Source organism: Hakea prostrata, chromosome 9 (genome assembly GCF_041222555.1).
Source record: "Hakea prostrata isolate BN-2017 chromosome 9, UWA_Hpros_2, whole genome shotgun sequence".
Taxonomy (NCBI): Eukaryota; Viridiplantae; Streptophyta; class Magnoliopsida; order Proteales; family Proteaceae; genus Hakea; species Hakea prostrata.
The window spans coordinates 51,645,655-51,660,416 of NC_142608.1; the positions used below are offsets into that span (position 1 = coordinate 51,645,655).

General features: G+C 42.3%; 1 non-coding gene across 1 annotated transcript; it reads right to left on the reverse strand.

Moving 5' to 3' along the window:
• Nucleotides 1-14,120: 14,120 nt before the first annotated feature.
• Nucleotides 14,121-14,192, reverse strand: TRNAQ-UUG (transfer RNA glutamine (anticodon UUG)). Its single transcript has one exon. It is a non-coding gene; the product is annotated as a tRNA-Gln (tRNA).
• Between the last annotated feature and the right edge of the window lie 570 nt (nucleotides 14,193-14,762).

The window sequence follows — 14,762 nt, forward strand, 5'->3', positions numbered from 1 at the left end:
ATTTAGAGGCTGATAAATCAGGGACACCTTACAAATTTTCTGAAAAATAGGGAGGATGAAAATGGAGCGATCAATGAAAAAAGAGGTCGTTCACCAAACCAGGAGTATCGGGTTGAAGCATCAAAGGCTAAGAAGGGAAAGGAAGTCGCGGGACCCAGCAGGTCCCCGATCCTCACAATATTCGAAGGACTTGAACCCGAGTCCTTACGAAAGTTGAAATCAAAATTGAACTTCGTGGGATCGGGAGAGGCTCAGAAAAGAAAGAAAATGGACGAATTATCAATTACTTTCGGTGAAGAGGACGAACGAGGCGTCTGCATACCCCATGATGATGCGATAGTCATCAAGGTAGAACTTGGGTGAAGGGAGGTGCACAGGGTCCTGGTTGACACAGGATCTTTAGTTGATCTCCTATCTTACGAGGCTTATGAGAAGCTAAATCTCGAATCAAGGTTGATGAAACCATCCTCGACTCATCTCTATGGATTCGCTGGTTCGTCGACTGTGGCGGAGGGAACAAATCTGTTGGATCTCTCTGTAGGAAATTTCCCGAAAGAATCAACCATTTGAATGAATTTCTTGGTAGTTCGGGATCTTCCCGCCTATAATATGATCTTGGGCAGACCTTCGTTAGCAAAGCTGGGCGCTGTAGTGTTGCCAAAACACATAAAGATAAAGTTTCCAACGCATAATGGAATCGGGCAAGTAGTTTTGAATCAAAAACTATCCCGACAATGTTATGTGGCTTACCTGAAGGACAAAGTAGGACCCAAAAAGGCCACCGCCCGAAGACATCATGCAAAGGCCCGAACCGGTGGAAAAATTAGAACGTATATGTTTACAACTAGAGGATAATGTGAAGTTCACTTACATCGGTTCCAAACAGCCCGAAGCTTTTAAAGAAGAGCTGACAATTTACCTTCGGAAAAATATAGACGTATTTGCCTGGTCAGCCAGCGACATGCCAGGAACTGATAGAACTGTGGCCGAACACAGGCTATGGCTCAATCCCAACTTCAAGGCTGTAATTCAAAGGAGGCAAAATTTCTCGATCGAAAAGCACGAGGCTATTAGGTTGGAGGTGGAAAAACTAGAGAAGTCTTGTTTTATCGAGCCTATTGAGTGCCCAACGTGGTTGGCTAGTGTGGTGATGGTAAAGAACCCCAATGGAAAATGGAGAATGTGTACTGTCACATCCTCCCAGCAAGTACCCTAACTGGCATACCCGAGAGTGTGATCCACAGCCCCGAAGATCAAGTATCGAGGAAATCATCCTCCCACATTTACAATAACATAATCATAAACAGGAAATAATCAAGGTTTAATAATATAAACAAGGTTCAAAACAAAAATAATATAATCAGAGTGCGGAAAATGATACCAGATATCCAAAGATATCAAAAGAAGTAGAGTGAGGTGGAAACTCACTCCACAAAATATAGCGGAACGTAGTATGTAAGTCTAAAAGGAATCACAACTAAAACAAAGGAAATAAGAAAGATATCTAAACTTAAGAGTCTTCTATCCTATAGATGACATCTTCAAAATAGTGGACTTCATCAATCCAACTGAGATGCTCCAGCTCCACGTTGCCTTTAATCGTAGTATGAAACTTGATCAACTGAGGGATCATCAGAGTAATCTTGATGGTCGCCAAAACCTTGCGTGTAGTACGCTTCATCGGCTTGCGTTTCATCGTATTGTCCGTCATAGAAATCAGTACCTGTAGAATAGTCTAACAAACAATGTACAAAAAGGATTGAGTTTCGAAGAAACTCAGTAAGGTAGTTAATCCATAACAACAAAAATAACATGTGGCAGAACATAGCAAAATGCAATGCAGTATGAAACAGATGATGTATATATGCATCTAAACTCTATATATGCTGGTCTCTATTGGCAGACATGTTTTAAGTCATAACATCATACTTCTTTGGGTAGGTCACGCATACGGCTCCTGTTGGTAGAGGGTCCGGCATCCCTCTCGGACATTCCATGGCTGGGGGTTAAGTCAACACTCTCTCACATAACCATTTTGTATAAGTACTGGCGCATGTCAGGGTAAAGCCTAGCCCAATGCAAGTCATCTACTCAGTTACATCAACTCAGGTCTAGATACTTCCATTCCTCCCCTCTCGGGATCCTTTCTGGTATCCTTTCCACTAGAGTCCTAATAGTCCCGGACTACGGACTCATCAACCCTATTGGTTATCCACATATGGTAAACGGGAAGCTCTCATGTCCTCTCATGGATATAACTCACCGGTCTTGAGCGCCCATGAGCCCAAGTCTAGCCATATGCAACCCTCCAATACATGGCCCCCACAATGTGATTCCCGTCCTCTCACGGGTTGGTTACCTGTCTTGAGCGCTCGTGAATCCCCATTGCTGCCACGGGTCGTTCGGTCTCAATACCCTTCCGATTTGGGTATGATATAACGGGGACATCCTAGCCAAACACTGCTAGACAGTCCTAGGTATGACAATCAATAATTCAGGAAAGCGTAGATGGGCAACCCCGGAAACATCCCATACTATTTCCGATAATGTCCAAGGACAGAAGTGTCAAAAGGACACCTCTCAATCCCAAATCATACCTAATCAAACACAATCTCAGATCAGACATGACATACACAATCAACAGTTCATCATATACAAGAGAGTATACAGTCATGATCTAATTGTTAAACAATATAGTAATAAGCAAGTCACATAAGCTTAAATAATAAAAGAAAACATAAGCAAGTGCTACTGTTCTCACAGTAGTAAATCAGAAATATCAAGTATAAAAACAGTAGGTAAACTCATAGTTTCATAAGGTAGAAACCAGAGAGTATGCGATCTATGTAATTAAAGAATAACTGTCCTTACCTTCTAACTCGTAAAGGAACTTAGGGAAATCAAGTAAGACCTTGACTAAACCTGAGAAGAAAGTCTTAAACAAGTGTATACAACATGTTAGGAAAGATACATAGAAAGAAAGATATCAATTCAATCAAAACAGACCAAGAATGAGGTTGCTGTACTCATTGGTCGATTGATTGGTCTACTGCCCCAGTCGACCAACAGAGACAGTGGCCTTCAAGAATCCGAATGTTTAGAATAACAAACCGAATTTGGTGGTTCAAAAGGGTACAAAATAAGGGGAAACTACAATGGCAGCATCCTAGTATATAGAGGACATAAAACCACCAACCAAATCAAGTTTCCAAGTTACAACTCAGGAATCAAAAAGTTAACCTAATTAGGTTAAATCATGGATCATGAAGAAAACATAGTATGATCAAGGATAAATAATTAGAGGATGATAGGTTACAATTTTTGTAAGGAAAACACATTGATTGGCTATTAACAGGGTCAATAACATATATCCAAGGAGTTAGGGTTTCAACCCTTTTTTGGCTCCCATGGAAAAGTTGAGATAATAGGATGAAAGGGAAGTACATTGTTGGCCAATAACAACAAGAAAAACTATAGAAAGATCAAATTTAGATTAGCATAAATATTACCCATGAGGTTTCCCTCACATGGGGGGTTACCAAAAGGTTTCCAGAAAGATCCTTCAAGGGTTAGGGTTTCAAGAACTTAATTGGCCAGGGTTTCAAGAATTCAACTGGTTAGGGTTGAGATCATGACGATGATCATAGATCTCAAAGAATCGAATGAGATCATGGAATAGATGGTTGCAAGAATGCAGCATCATCTTCCTGATCTCGACCAAGAACAAATCAAAGAAAAGAAAATCAGAGATAGAAAAGAAAAGAGATCATAAACATAGCTTTGATGCAGGAGGATGAAGATCACTTGAGTTCTTGCGAGATATCAACCAAGGATGCAAGGGAATTGATTAGAATGGAGTTCTAACTAGTTCCAGAGGCTTAGGAGGCAGATGAGGCGGAGTATTCCCGAGATTAGACTTAAATAGAGTAGCCACGACCTAATTTACAAAAACATAATCAATTGGTCGACTGGTCCAGTTGACCAATGAGTCGACCAATCAGAACAGCAATTTCAAAACAGGGAATTGAAGGCTCAGATCAAGTCCAAACATCAAGGGGTTTTGCACACACCTAAAGTGACATACCTAGTAGGTAGAAATGCCTTCGAACCAATACAGAGAGCACTCCAAGTCCATCAACTAATCCGATCTTCAACAGGGTGCAGTTTCCATTAATGGAACACTGACATCAACACTCAAGGATTTCAATCCAGCCACCAAGTCTTCTACTGAAATGGCCCAAAGCTGACTTCTTGCCTTACTTCGGGTTGCTGGACCTACAAACAATAGGGTTTCCGGGTCGGGGTTAGGGCTGGGTTTCACATGTACTGACTACACAGACCTCAATAAAGCATGCCCAAAGGACTGTTATCCTTTGCCACAAATAGATCTTTTGATTGACGCCATGGCAGGATATGAAACGTTAAGTTTCATGGACGCTTATTCCGAATATAACCAAATCCTGATGAATGAGGAAGACGAAAGATTCACGACATTCATGACCGATCGGGAAAGCTATTTCTATAAAGTCATGCCATTCGGTTTAAAGAATGCGGGAGCTACATATCAAAGGGCCGTAAACAAAATTTTTACCAACCTTATCGGGAGGAATATGGAAGGATACGTGGATGATATGTTGGTAAAAGTCTTTTACGAACAGGTCACATTGAGGATCTTAATGAAATATTTTCCGTCTTAAGGAAGTACCGGATGAAGTTAAATCCGGAGAAGTGTGCCTTTGGGGTTTCTTCGGGCAAATTCTTGGGATTTATGGTTTCTCAGAGAGGAATCGAGGCAAACCCTGCCAAGGTACAGGCATTGATCAACATGGACTCCCCAAAAATAGTTCGTGATATACAGTGTTTGACAGGACAAATAGCAGCTCTAACCCGATTCATCTCGCAAGTGGGGGGAAAATGCTTACCTTTTTTCTAGGCATTGAAAAACCTGAAAGGAAATAAAGAGGCTCATTGGACGGAGGAATGTCAAAAGACATTTGAGGAATTAAAGAAAAGACTCGGACAGCCGCCACTACTTTCTCGACCCGAAAAAGTTGAAACCCTACAGGTATATCTAGGAACTTCACACTCGGCAGTAAGCGCAGTTCTCATTCGGGAAAAAGACAGAAAACAATGGCCTATTTACTATGTAAGCCATGTACTCTTGGATCTTGAAAGAAGATATTCGGTGATCGAAAAACAGGCGTTGGCCCTCATGATAACAGCCTGCAAGTTAAGGCCTTATTTCCAGGCTCATCCGATCGAGGTCTTGACCAACTTCCCTTTGAAGAAGGTACTTTTTAAACCGGATTTATCGGGAAGAATGGTCGCATGGTCGGTTGAGTTAGGGGAATTCCAAATAGATTTCAAGCCCCGAACGGCTATAAAGGCACAAACGCTATCGGATTTCATAGTAGAATCCATAGTACCAAGCGAGGGGGAAGAAGAACTTACGATGCCTAGCATGTGGCACGTTTATGTCGACGACTCAAGCAACAAATCTGGTTCAGGGGTAGGTGTTTTGTTAAAGAGTTCGAGGGGATTCTTAATCCGATATGCTTTGAGATTCGAGTTCCAGGCAAGCAATAATGAAGCTGAATATGAAGCTCTTATTATTGCGGGGCTCGAGCTAGCAAGGGCATTGGTGGTAACTGAAGCAACAATATACAGTGATTCCCAACTTATCGTCAATCAAGTAGATGGAGAATAAGAAGTAAAAGAGCTGCGTCTACAGAAATATCAGGAGCTGGTTCAGATCCTGAAGAAAGGTTTCAAGAACATCAAAATATGCCAAATACCTCGGAGGGAGAATTCGGTTGCAGATGAACTCTCGAAATTAGCAAATGCTAAGGAGAAAACCTTGGAGCCGTCTGTATACATTAAGGAACTAAATCTCCCAAGCGAGAATGTAGAATGTGTATCATAAATCGAAAGTACAAGATGTTGGATGGATCCAATCATCGAATACATACGAGATGATAAACTCCCCGAAGATATAAAAGAAGCCCGATCAGTCAAAAATCGCGCAGGAAGGTTCACCATCCAGCACGGAAGATTATATCACCAGTCTTTCGCGGGACCCCTACTCAGGTGTGTCGGCCCAGAAAGGGGCCGAACAGCGCTGGCTGAGGTTCATGAAGGTATCTGTGGAGCACATTTGGGGGGACGAACCCTGGCACATAAAATCCTTCGCCTTGGATTATATTGGCCCAAATTACAAGAAGATTCCTTCGAGTACATTCGGGAGTGCCCCCAATGTCAGATACACTCAAGCGTGCCTTGACAACCAGCTACAATGCTTACGTCAATACTAAACCCAATTCCTTTCACAATGTGGGGAATAGACTTGATGGGCAAGTTTTTGCAAGCAGTAGGAAGGAAAGAGTATTTAATCATGGCAATCGATTATTTTACAAAATGGGTAGAGGCCGCTCCATTGGCATCAATCAAAGAAAAGCAAATGGAAAAGTTCGTACAAGAATCAATCATTTATAGGTTCGACATTCCCAAATTATTGGTTACTGACCATGGAACACAGTTCGACAATCCCCAATTCGAACACTTTTGCAATACCTATATGATAGATCATCGAATGTCATCGGTAACGTACCCTCAAAGCAACGTGCAGGTAGAAGTCACAAACCGAACGTTATTGGAAGGAATAAAGAAGAGGCTCGAGACAAATAAAGCCTTATGGACAGAAGAACTTCAAAATGTACTATGGGCATACCGAACAACAGTCCGAATCCCAACTGGAGAAACTCCGTTCAGATTAACTTACAGGGCGGAAGCACTGGCTCCAGTGGAAGTAATGGCAGGAACCATTAGAGAACGAGAATATGAGGAACAGGCGAACGAGAAAGGTATGTTAGATAGCCTTGAGCTATTAGATGAAGTTCACACACGCATAGTAGCACGAACTCAAAAGTATCATCGGAAGATAACTTTACACTATAACGCAAGAGTCAAGAACCAACAATTTCAGGTGGGAGATTTGGTTCTAAGAAATACTCTGGCCTCCGACCCACGTCACCAGAGAAAGCTGGATCCCACGTGGGAAGGACCTTATATGGTTATAAAGAAGCTGGGTCCAGGAGCATACAAGCTAAAACATTTAGAGACCGACCGCATTTTGGATCGATCCTAGAATGCAAGGCATTTGAAGAAATATTTTTCCTGAAGTCAAGTTAAATTTTCCTTGTTTAGCGAGTTTGATCTATGATTATTTAATGCAAATGAATGCTTCCATTCCAATTCTTTTGATTAGGGGACCATATAAAGCATAAAGCAGCGTACATCAAAAATCAAAAGGATCATCAAGGCATCTGGAAAACACCTTCGGGTAATACTGTATGAGACCTTCAAACGTACATCCAAAATCATAAGGATCATCAACGCATCGGGAAAACACCTTTGGTAATACCGTATGAGACCTTCAAACATCCCAAAATATTCCCTGGAACTTTTGGGTAAAGGCATCGGGTAGCACCGAGTGGGTCCTTCAAAAACCAAAGATATCTCTTTTATAAAACAAATTTCTTTAGGTCTAAGGCTCCGGGTAAAATCGGGTGGGTCCTTTAAAAGCCTCGATGGAAATTCTAAGAGATTTCCTAAGGTCAAGGGCATCGGATAAATTCCGAACGAACCTTAAAAGCCTAGTAAGTTTTAAAACTTTCTAAGGTAAAGGCATCGGGTAGCATCGAATGGGTCCTTCGAACGCCACACAATTTTCAACGAAAATTTTTTGGTCACAGGCATTGGGTAATACCGAATGAGACCTTGGAAATTCGCGAAAGTCAAAGAAATTTTTGGGGATCGGGTATATCGAAGGTACACCGAGTATAACTTTTGTATCCTTAGAAAAATTTCTTAAAAAACTTTCGCGAATCAAAATTGGTAGAGAAGTTGGTTAATCCTTTATTCATATATGAAGGCCGAACTAAACAACATTCGGTAATTACAAGGTATTCTAATATCTTGGACAAGGAACATTTCAACAACCAAAATAGCGTTCGGAGAATGATAAAAATCTTGGACAAGGAATATTTCAATAGAAAAAACAAAAGCTTCACCAACAACTGGGAGGAGTCGCCCAAATCCATCGACCAACTTTTCCAGGATTCTTATCCTTCAATTAACGAAGAGACATCATCTTCGGTCGCTGAGATAAGAAGGAAAAGTAAATCTAGAAAAGAAGGGCTAAACCCGATCTCCTCCTGTTCTTTGGATCGTTGTGGAAGAACAATTGACGCCCTCCGGATTGACATTTGGAGCGTCAACTTCTTCCTTGTTTTCTGCAATCTCCTCTAATATTGGAGTTGCAGGAGGTGAGTCGTCAAGGTATAGGTGATGTCCGGATTAGGAGTCGGCAGATCTTCTACATCTTCGGCCCATTCGGGAGAAGGAAGCCCTAACTTCGCGAAGACTTCGGGATGGCAAAAGAGTTGATGGGGAGCCATGTCAAAATTTGGATTTCTCCTCAAGATTGATTCAAACACCTCATTCTGACCATCCTGATAAGCATGATCATTCAAAATATCCAAAAGGTTACGAAATGGCTTATTGTCTAAATACTTACAGACACAAGCCCTTCGGGTTTCGGGCAGGATAAAATCAAGATCGGGAGGAACTATCTGTTTCCGCAGCTCTTCAACCTTGGCTTCGGACTTATTCAGTTCTCCCGAAAGATTAACAACCCTTCGCTCAAAACCACGAATTTGTCCGTGGGCGGCATCAAGAGCATTAGAAAGATTTAAAATTTCGGTATTCCTTACCTTTACCTCTTCCCAAAGCCTATCCCGAAGGCGGGCGATCTCCCGATCCTTGGACCAAGACTCAGCCCAAATTTTGGAAAGGTCAGAGTGCATTTTTCCAATTCGGTAGGCCGCCTCCGCTTGTTTGTGAAAGTTATCCACAGTACTCCTGCAACAAAGCATTTTCAGAATAATCAGAAAGCATGGAAACAGAGTGATGAATGAACTCAAAGAAACTCACATCACCAAAGATTTCATGAAGGCATCATTGGAAACAGAGTCAAAAGCTTTGCTTTCAGCCGGAATTTGGGCCAAGCTGCTCCACTCCAACGCTCGGTCAAAACTACCGGTAACACGATCGGAGCGTCGCAACTTCCAAGGAGGCCTATAAATGTCCTCAGAAAGGTGACGGCAAGGCTCAGAAATCCCCTCTTCTCTAGATTTCTCTATTGCTGTACACTTTGCGGATGTTGCAGCGGAAGGAGCATCAGAAGGATCCATTAGCAAAAAAACGAAGAGAACAGTTTTTCGTTTTGAGGTTTCTGGTTTTAGAAACGCCAAAGGTCCACACAAAAGAAATAGAAGCCGGGGTTTAAATAGACATGGAAGCCATAAGATGACGATTCATGTCTAGAAAATCCAACGGCGAAATTGAAGTGACGGTTCAAGTCTTCTATCAATGGTTATTGCATCTCTCCACATGGCAAGAAGGTGCCAGTTAAGAAAGTCGGCGGATTCAGAAGGTCAACCGTCAATCAAAGCATTAAACACCTGAGTGACGTTTGACTCCGACATGTTCTGCAGTTGCTTCACCCGCAATCGAGTTCTCGGTCTCACCTAGTGTAAAGTAAAAGAGAATCTAATCCCTTTCGTTAAACGTTGGAGAGGAATCATAAATGGAACCTTTGGCGATATTCTTCCCCACACCTGTGACGTTCACTATAAAGACAACAGTCCAAGATAAGACGGTTTACTCGCATTAACTGCTAGATAACCCAACGCAGACAAAGGATACCCGAATCGTCCGAATGCCAAAACTTCAAATGATTTAGATAAGGGGGCATAGAAGTATCAGATAACACAACGGTAAATCCAAAAGATTCTCAGTTTATGTTTGCCTATGTTCGAAATTATACAAGTTCGCGTTCGAATGGTACTAGAAGGAGCAACCAACAAAATTACGGCAAGCAACAACTTGGAAAGGCATCATATTAAAAGAAAAAAGATTTACCCTTACAAAAAGATCAAATAAACATATAAAAAGGGCAGCATTTACATATTGGCAGAAGATTGATGATTATGTTCAGGATCGGCGTTGGGAGTTCTTTGATCGGAGACGCCTTCAGGAGTTTGTTGATCCAGATTTTGAGCAGAGGGAATGTTATTAGCAGCTTCTTCGGCATCCGAGGGAAGAGCAGGCTCATCATCCAAATATTTGCAAATAACGGTATGGCTGGGGTTGGCCGGTGGAGGATTGTTTTTTCCAGCAACCCAGGCAGGAATTGGAAGATCTAGATCCACGAAGGTTTCCTCAAAAATCAAATCATTATGCTCTTCGATTGGGAAAGAAGGGTTGGTTGTCAGAATGCTTTTCCACACATCTTTAACACCCTCCCGATAGGCAACAAGATTATACAGATTGAGCAACTCACCGAAGGGCACGCTGTTCAGATATTTTAGGATACAAGCTTTATGAACCTCAGGTTTAAAATCCTCGGGACCTTCGGGAGAAGCCATAGATTCCAGTTTTCCTTTCAACTCCTCCTCCTCTCAGGTAAGACCCTCGATTTGACATTCTGAGGATTGAAGGCTGTTCTTCAACTCTACCAATTCTTTCTTCGAATCCTCCAACTGGGCCTTGGCAACAATAAGTTCACCCGAGACAGGACGAAGACGGGCCACCTCTTCCTCCAGTGCGGAAATTTCCCTGAGTCTTTTATCAGCAAGTTCCTGACTAAGACGAACGTCTGCACGCAAGTGGCCAACTCTCATATTTGCTTCCGTCTCGTGATGGAAATTCTCAGTTAGAACCCTGTTGCAACAACACATAAACTAATAAGTTGCTTGAAGAGGTCACGGCTAAAAGATGAACATAAACACAAATTATTGAGTTTCACAAACCTGATATTGGAATTCACTAATTCATCATTAGGTGTCTCGTTCAAGGTTTTCCGATCACAGGGGGTCCGGGCATTAATGGCCCAGTCAACGGACGCTTCAGTATCTAAAAGAACGGGATCGCGGAGAGTCACTCTCCATTTGGGAAAGTAGATTTTCCCTTGGTCAACTTTGCTTCTCTTCGAAGCAGCATTGTCGGTCAAGTACCTCTTTCTTTTAACAAGGGCGGTATCGTCATGAGTAGATTCCTCGACAATCATTGGATCTTTCCCTCGGGCAACACGGCCTGGCTTGGACCTTAAAAGCCCCCTCGGGGGGTAACCCCTTTTGGGGCGGCAGTGGACGAGGCCCTCTTCAGCGAGAGGGGAGCATCGGCAATATCTCTTCTTCCCTTTCGGGGAACTCTCTCTTCGGCCTCTGCAAAACTTTGTTGGGCCAGAGAATGGCATTACGGTTAAATTTGGGAGGCACTGCATTACAAAAAGAATGAAAGTTATTATAAGAATTCCCAATACAAAAGAGAAGAGCATAAGCTGTTGAGCGCTCACCATAGCTCAAACCCCAGTAGCAGAGGACTGCTTCATACTCCATGACATATCCATGAATTTCGGAACGCCAAGGAATGGATCTAATGGCTCGAATCGCATCTCTATTGCGATCGGAGGGGACCGAAAGACGGTTGATTTGGGTATAAGAATCCCGAATGTTCCATTTCAGCGGGAATCCGAGGCAAGAGTCGGGAATCCTATAGAAAATAAATTTCTCTCGCCATCCTCTGTTGTTGGAGGGGCAAGTACCTTCTGCAAGGATTCCCCCTTCCCATTTTAGTTCGACTCTCGAATGCTTGGAAAAGAATACCCATCCCGGAGGATTCGACTTATTCAGGACGTGGAAATGGCAAAAAACACCCAAAGAGGGGGATATTTTAAGATCGTGGCAAAGCCCCAAGTAACCAATGATAAGCCTCCAGCTATTCAGGAGAAGCATGCCCAGGAAAATATCCCAGTGTGTGAGAATTTCGGCGATAACGGGAGAATGAAACGGTATCCGAACCCCACTCTTGAAGGAATCATCATAAAGGGAAAACTCTCTGGGAGGATTGGAATTAACCCTTTCGTCCTCACCCGGGGCACGAAGAAAACAAGAAGCAGGAATTGAATAATCAGAGTAAAATTTAGTAAAACCCTCCAGGCGAACGGAAGATTTTACATCTGAGGGTTCGGTAGAAGGTCTTTTGGATGGACGGATGTTCCTGCCGGTGGTCTCTTAGTTATTTTCCTTTTCTTTGAGGAAGATCCTCGAATTAATGGGACATTACCAGGAGGATCCCTGGGGACAGCAGAAGCAGACTGAATCCAGTTTGCGATCACCATAGGCACCTGATCATCAGAAGATTCGAGGGAAGCAGTTGGGGGTCTAAGTTCAGCGGAATCTTTCCCCGAAACCAAACGATCGGCAGAATCATCGTTAGAAGTCTGACCACTACCCATACTAGAAAGAAAGAAGTTGATACGAAGCAGGAAAACAAAAGCAAGGAGAAAGAACTTACTTGTGATTCCTGAAAATCTAAGTAGACAAAGCTTGGTTGCTAGTGAGACTGAAAAACCAAAGTAGAAGCTTTTCTAAAAGAAACACGAGGGAATAAGGAAGAAAAATTCTTTTATGGATTAGAAATATGAATATAATTGGTGGAGAAAGGCACACACCGATTCACCAGGAGAAAGTGAACGCTCAGGATTACGATCCATCAACGGCCGGTAATCCTCAACGGTTCAAAAACCGTCATTATGATGACAAAAAGTGAAGATATAAGGGTTTGGGGCAACTGGACAGTGTGTGTACTTTCCCGATTGACACGTGGCCCACTATGCACAGTAAACGAAGCGTTCAAGCATTTCGACGGCACCTTGCTGGAGAAAGGTGTCAGGGATATTAACTACAAGGTTCTTTGTGATAAAAAAAACAAAAACCCCTTGAACTTACTCATGTTCGGACGAAGCATCAATCCAAACCAAGCATCTCACATTGTAACTCAAATGCTTGGCATGTGGGGCAAATGATACGAGGGAAATTGCACCAAACGTATCAAACCGGGTTCATAATGTATGTTCTGGTTAAACCACGACGGGGACTCACTCAAACCCTAATTTAATGATCATAAAGGCGTCGCAGATCGGTTGCTAGTTCGGTACGACCTCCCGAATGTTATGGCAGGAAAAGCTAACTTGCAGGAGACGACTATCATAAAGCGGAGAGGAAATCGTGCTGAGATAGATAGCTACTTGCGGCCCCGAATATCTAGGGAAAAAACCGTAAGATCGGACGGTCACCGGAGGAGATTGAGAATTCATTCAACGGTCGAAGATTAGAGGTAAAATCTATATAAACCAAGGACGTACAACCTATCAAGTATCTGAATTGTTTCCTAATTACGTATTCATTATTCTTACGCTCTGCAATTAGCCAGAGCCTTTGTGATCAATCCAGATATTGACTTAAGCTTCGGAGGTGGCCTCTCGACCTCAGCGGTCGGGCAAATTGCACCAAACATATCAAACCGGGTTCATAATGTATGTTCTGGTTAAACCACGACGGGGACTCACTCAAACCCTAATTTAATGATCATAAAGGCGCCGCAGATCGGTTGCTAGTTCGGTACGACCTCCCGAATGTTATGGTAGGAAAAGCTAACTTGCAGGAGACGACTATCATAAAGCGGAGAGGAAATCGTGCTGAGATAGATAGCTACTTGCCCCCCGAATATCTAGGGAAAAAACCGTAAGATCGGACGGTCACCGGAGGAGATTGAGAATTCATTCAACGGTCGAAGATTAGAGGTAAAATCTATATAAACCAAGGACGTACAACCTATCAGGTATCTGAATTGTTTCCTAATTACGTATTCATTATTCTTACGCTCTGCAATTAGCCAGAGCCTTTGTGATCAATCCAGATATTGACTTAAGCTTCGGAGGTGGCCTCTCAACCTCAGCGGTCGGGCCACGTCAAACTTCATTTTGTAGGTCATCTTCAGATCCATAGGCTTAATAGTTTTTGAACGCATTAGTCACCACCCCTATTTTTCTCCTATATATATTATTCACCAAAAGTATTTCATCTCACCCTAAAAATCTGCTCAATATATTTTCCAAAAACTATTAAGTAATTCCTATTATTTTGCAACATTTTTCTTTAAAAATGACAAAATTTAGGAGCTGCTAGCTTCATAATAGAGTACATTTTTAAGAAAGGAGGTCCTACCGGGAGTCGAACCCAGGTCGCTGGATTCAAAGTCCAGAGTGCTAACCACTACACCATAGAACCATTACATTATACAAAACACAACAAAATAACAAGCCTTGTCCCAACTAAATGGGGTTAGTTACATGGATCATTGCCTTCCAATAAGCTCTATTTGAGACCATGCTACATATAATGCTTAAGCTTAAGCTATGTATAGTCTTTATTACAACTTTTTTTTAGGTTATCTTCGGTTTGCCCCTAGCTCTTCTAAATCCTTCAATCTGGACTAAGTCACTTTTCCTTATAGGGAATTTACAGGCCTCCATTGAAGCGGCTATGCCACCTCAACCGACTCTCCCATAGCTCATACTTCTCGGAGCTACCCCTAGACTAGCTCTAATATGATCATTCATTTTCTTATCCTTCATAGTTTTGCCACTCATCCATCTTAGCATCTTCATTTTCTACTGCACTGAATTTATCTATATGATGTTTTTTTAACAAACAACACTCTGCACCATACATTATAGCTTATTGAACTACAGTTGTATAGAATTTTCTTTTGAGCTTTAAAGGAATACGTTGATCACATAAGACCCTGAGATACGTCAATCACACAAGACCCCAAGATCTCTCCACTTCATCCACCCT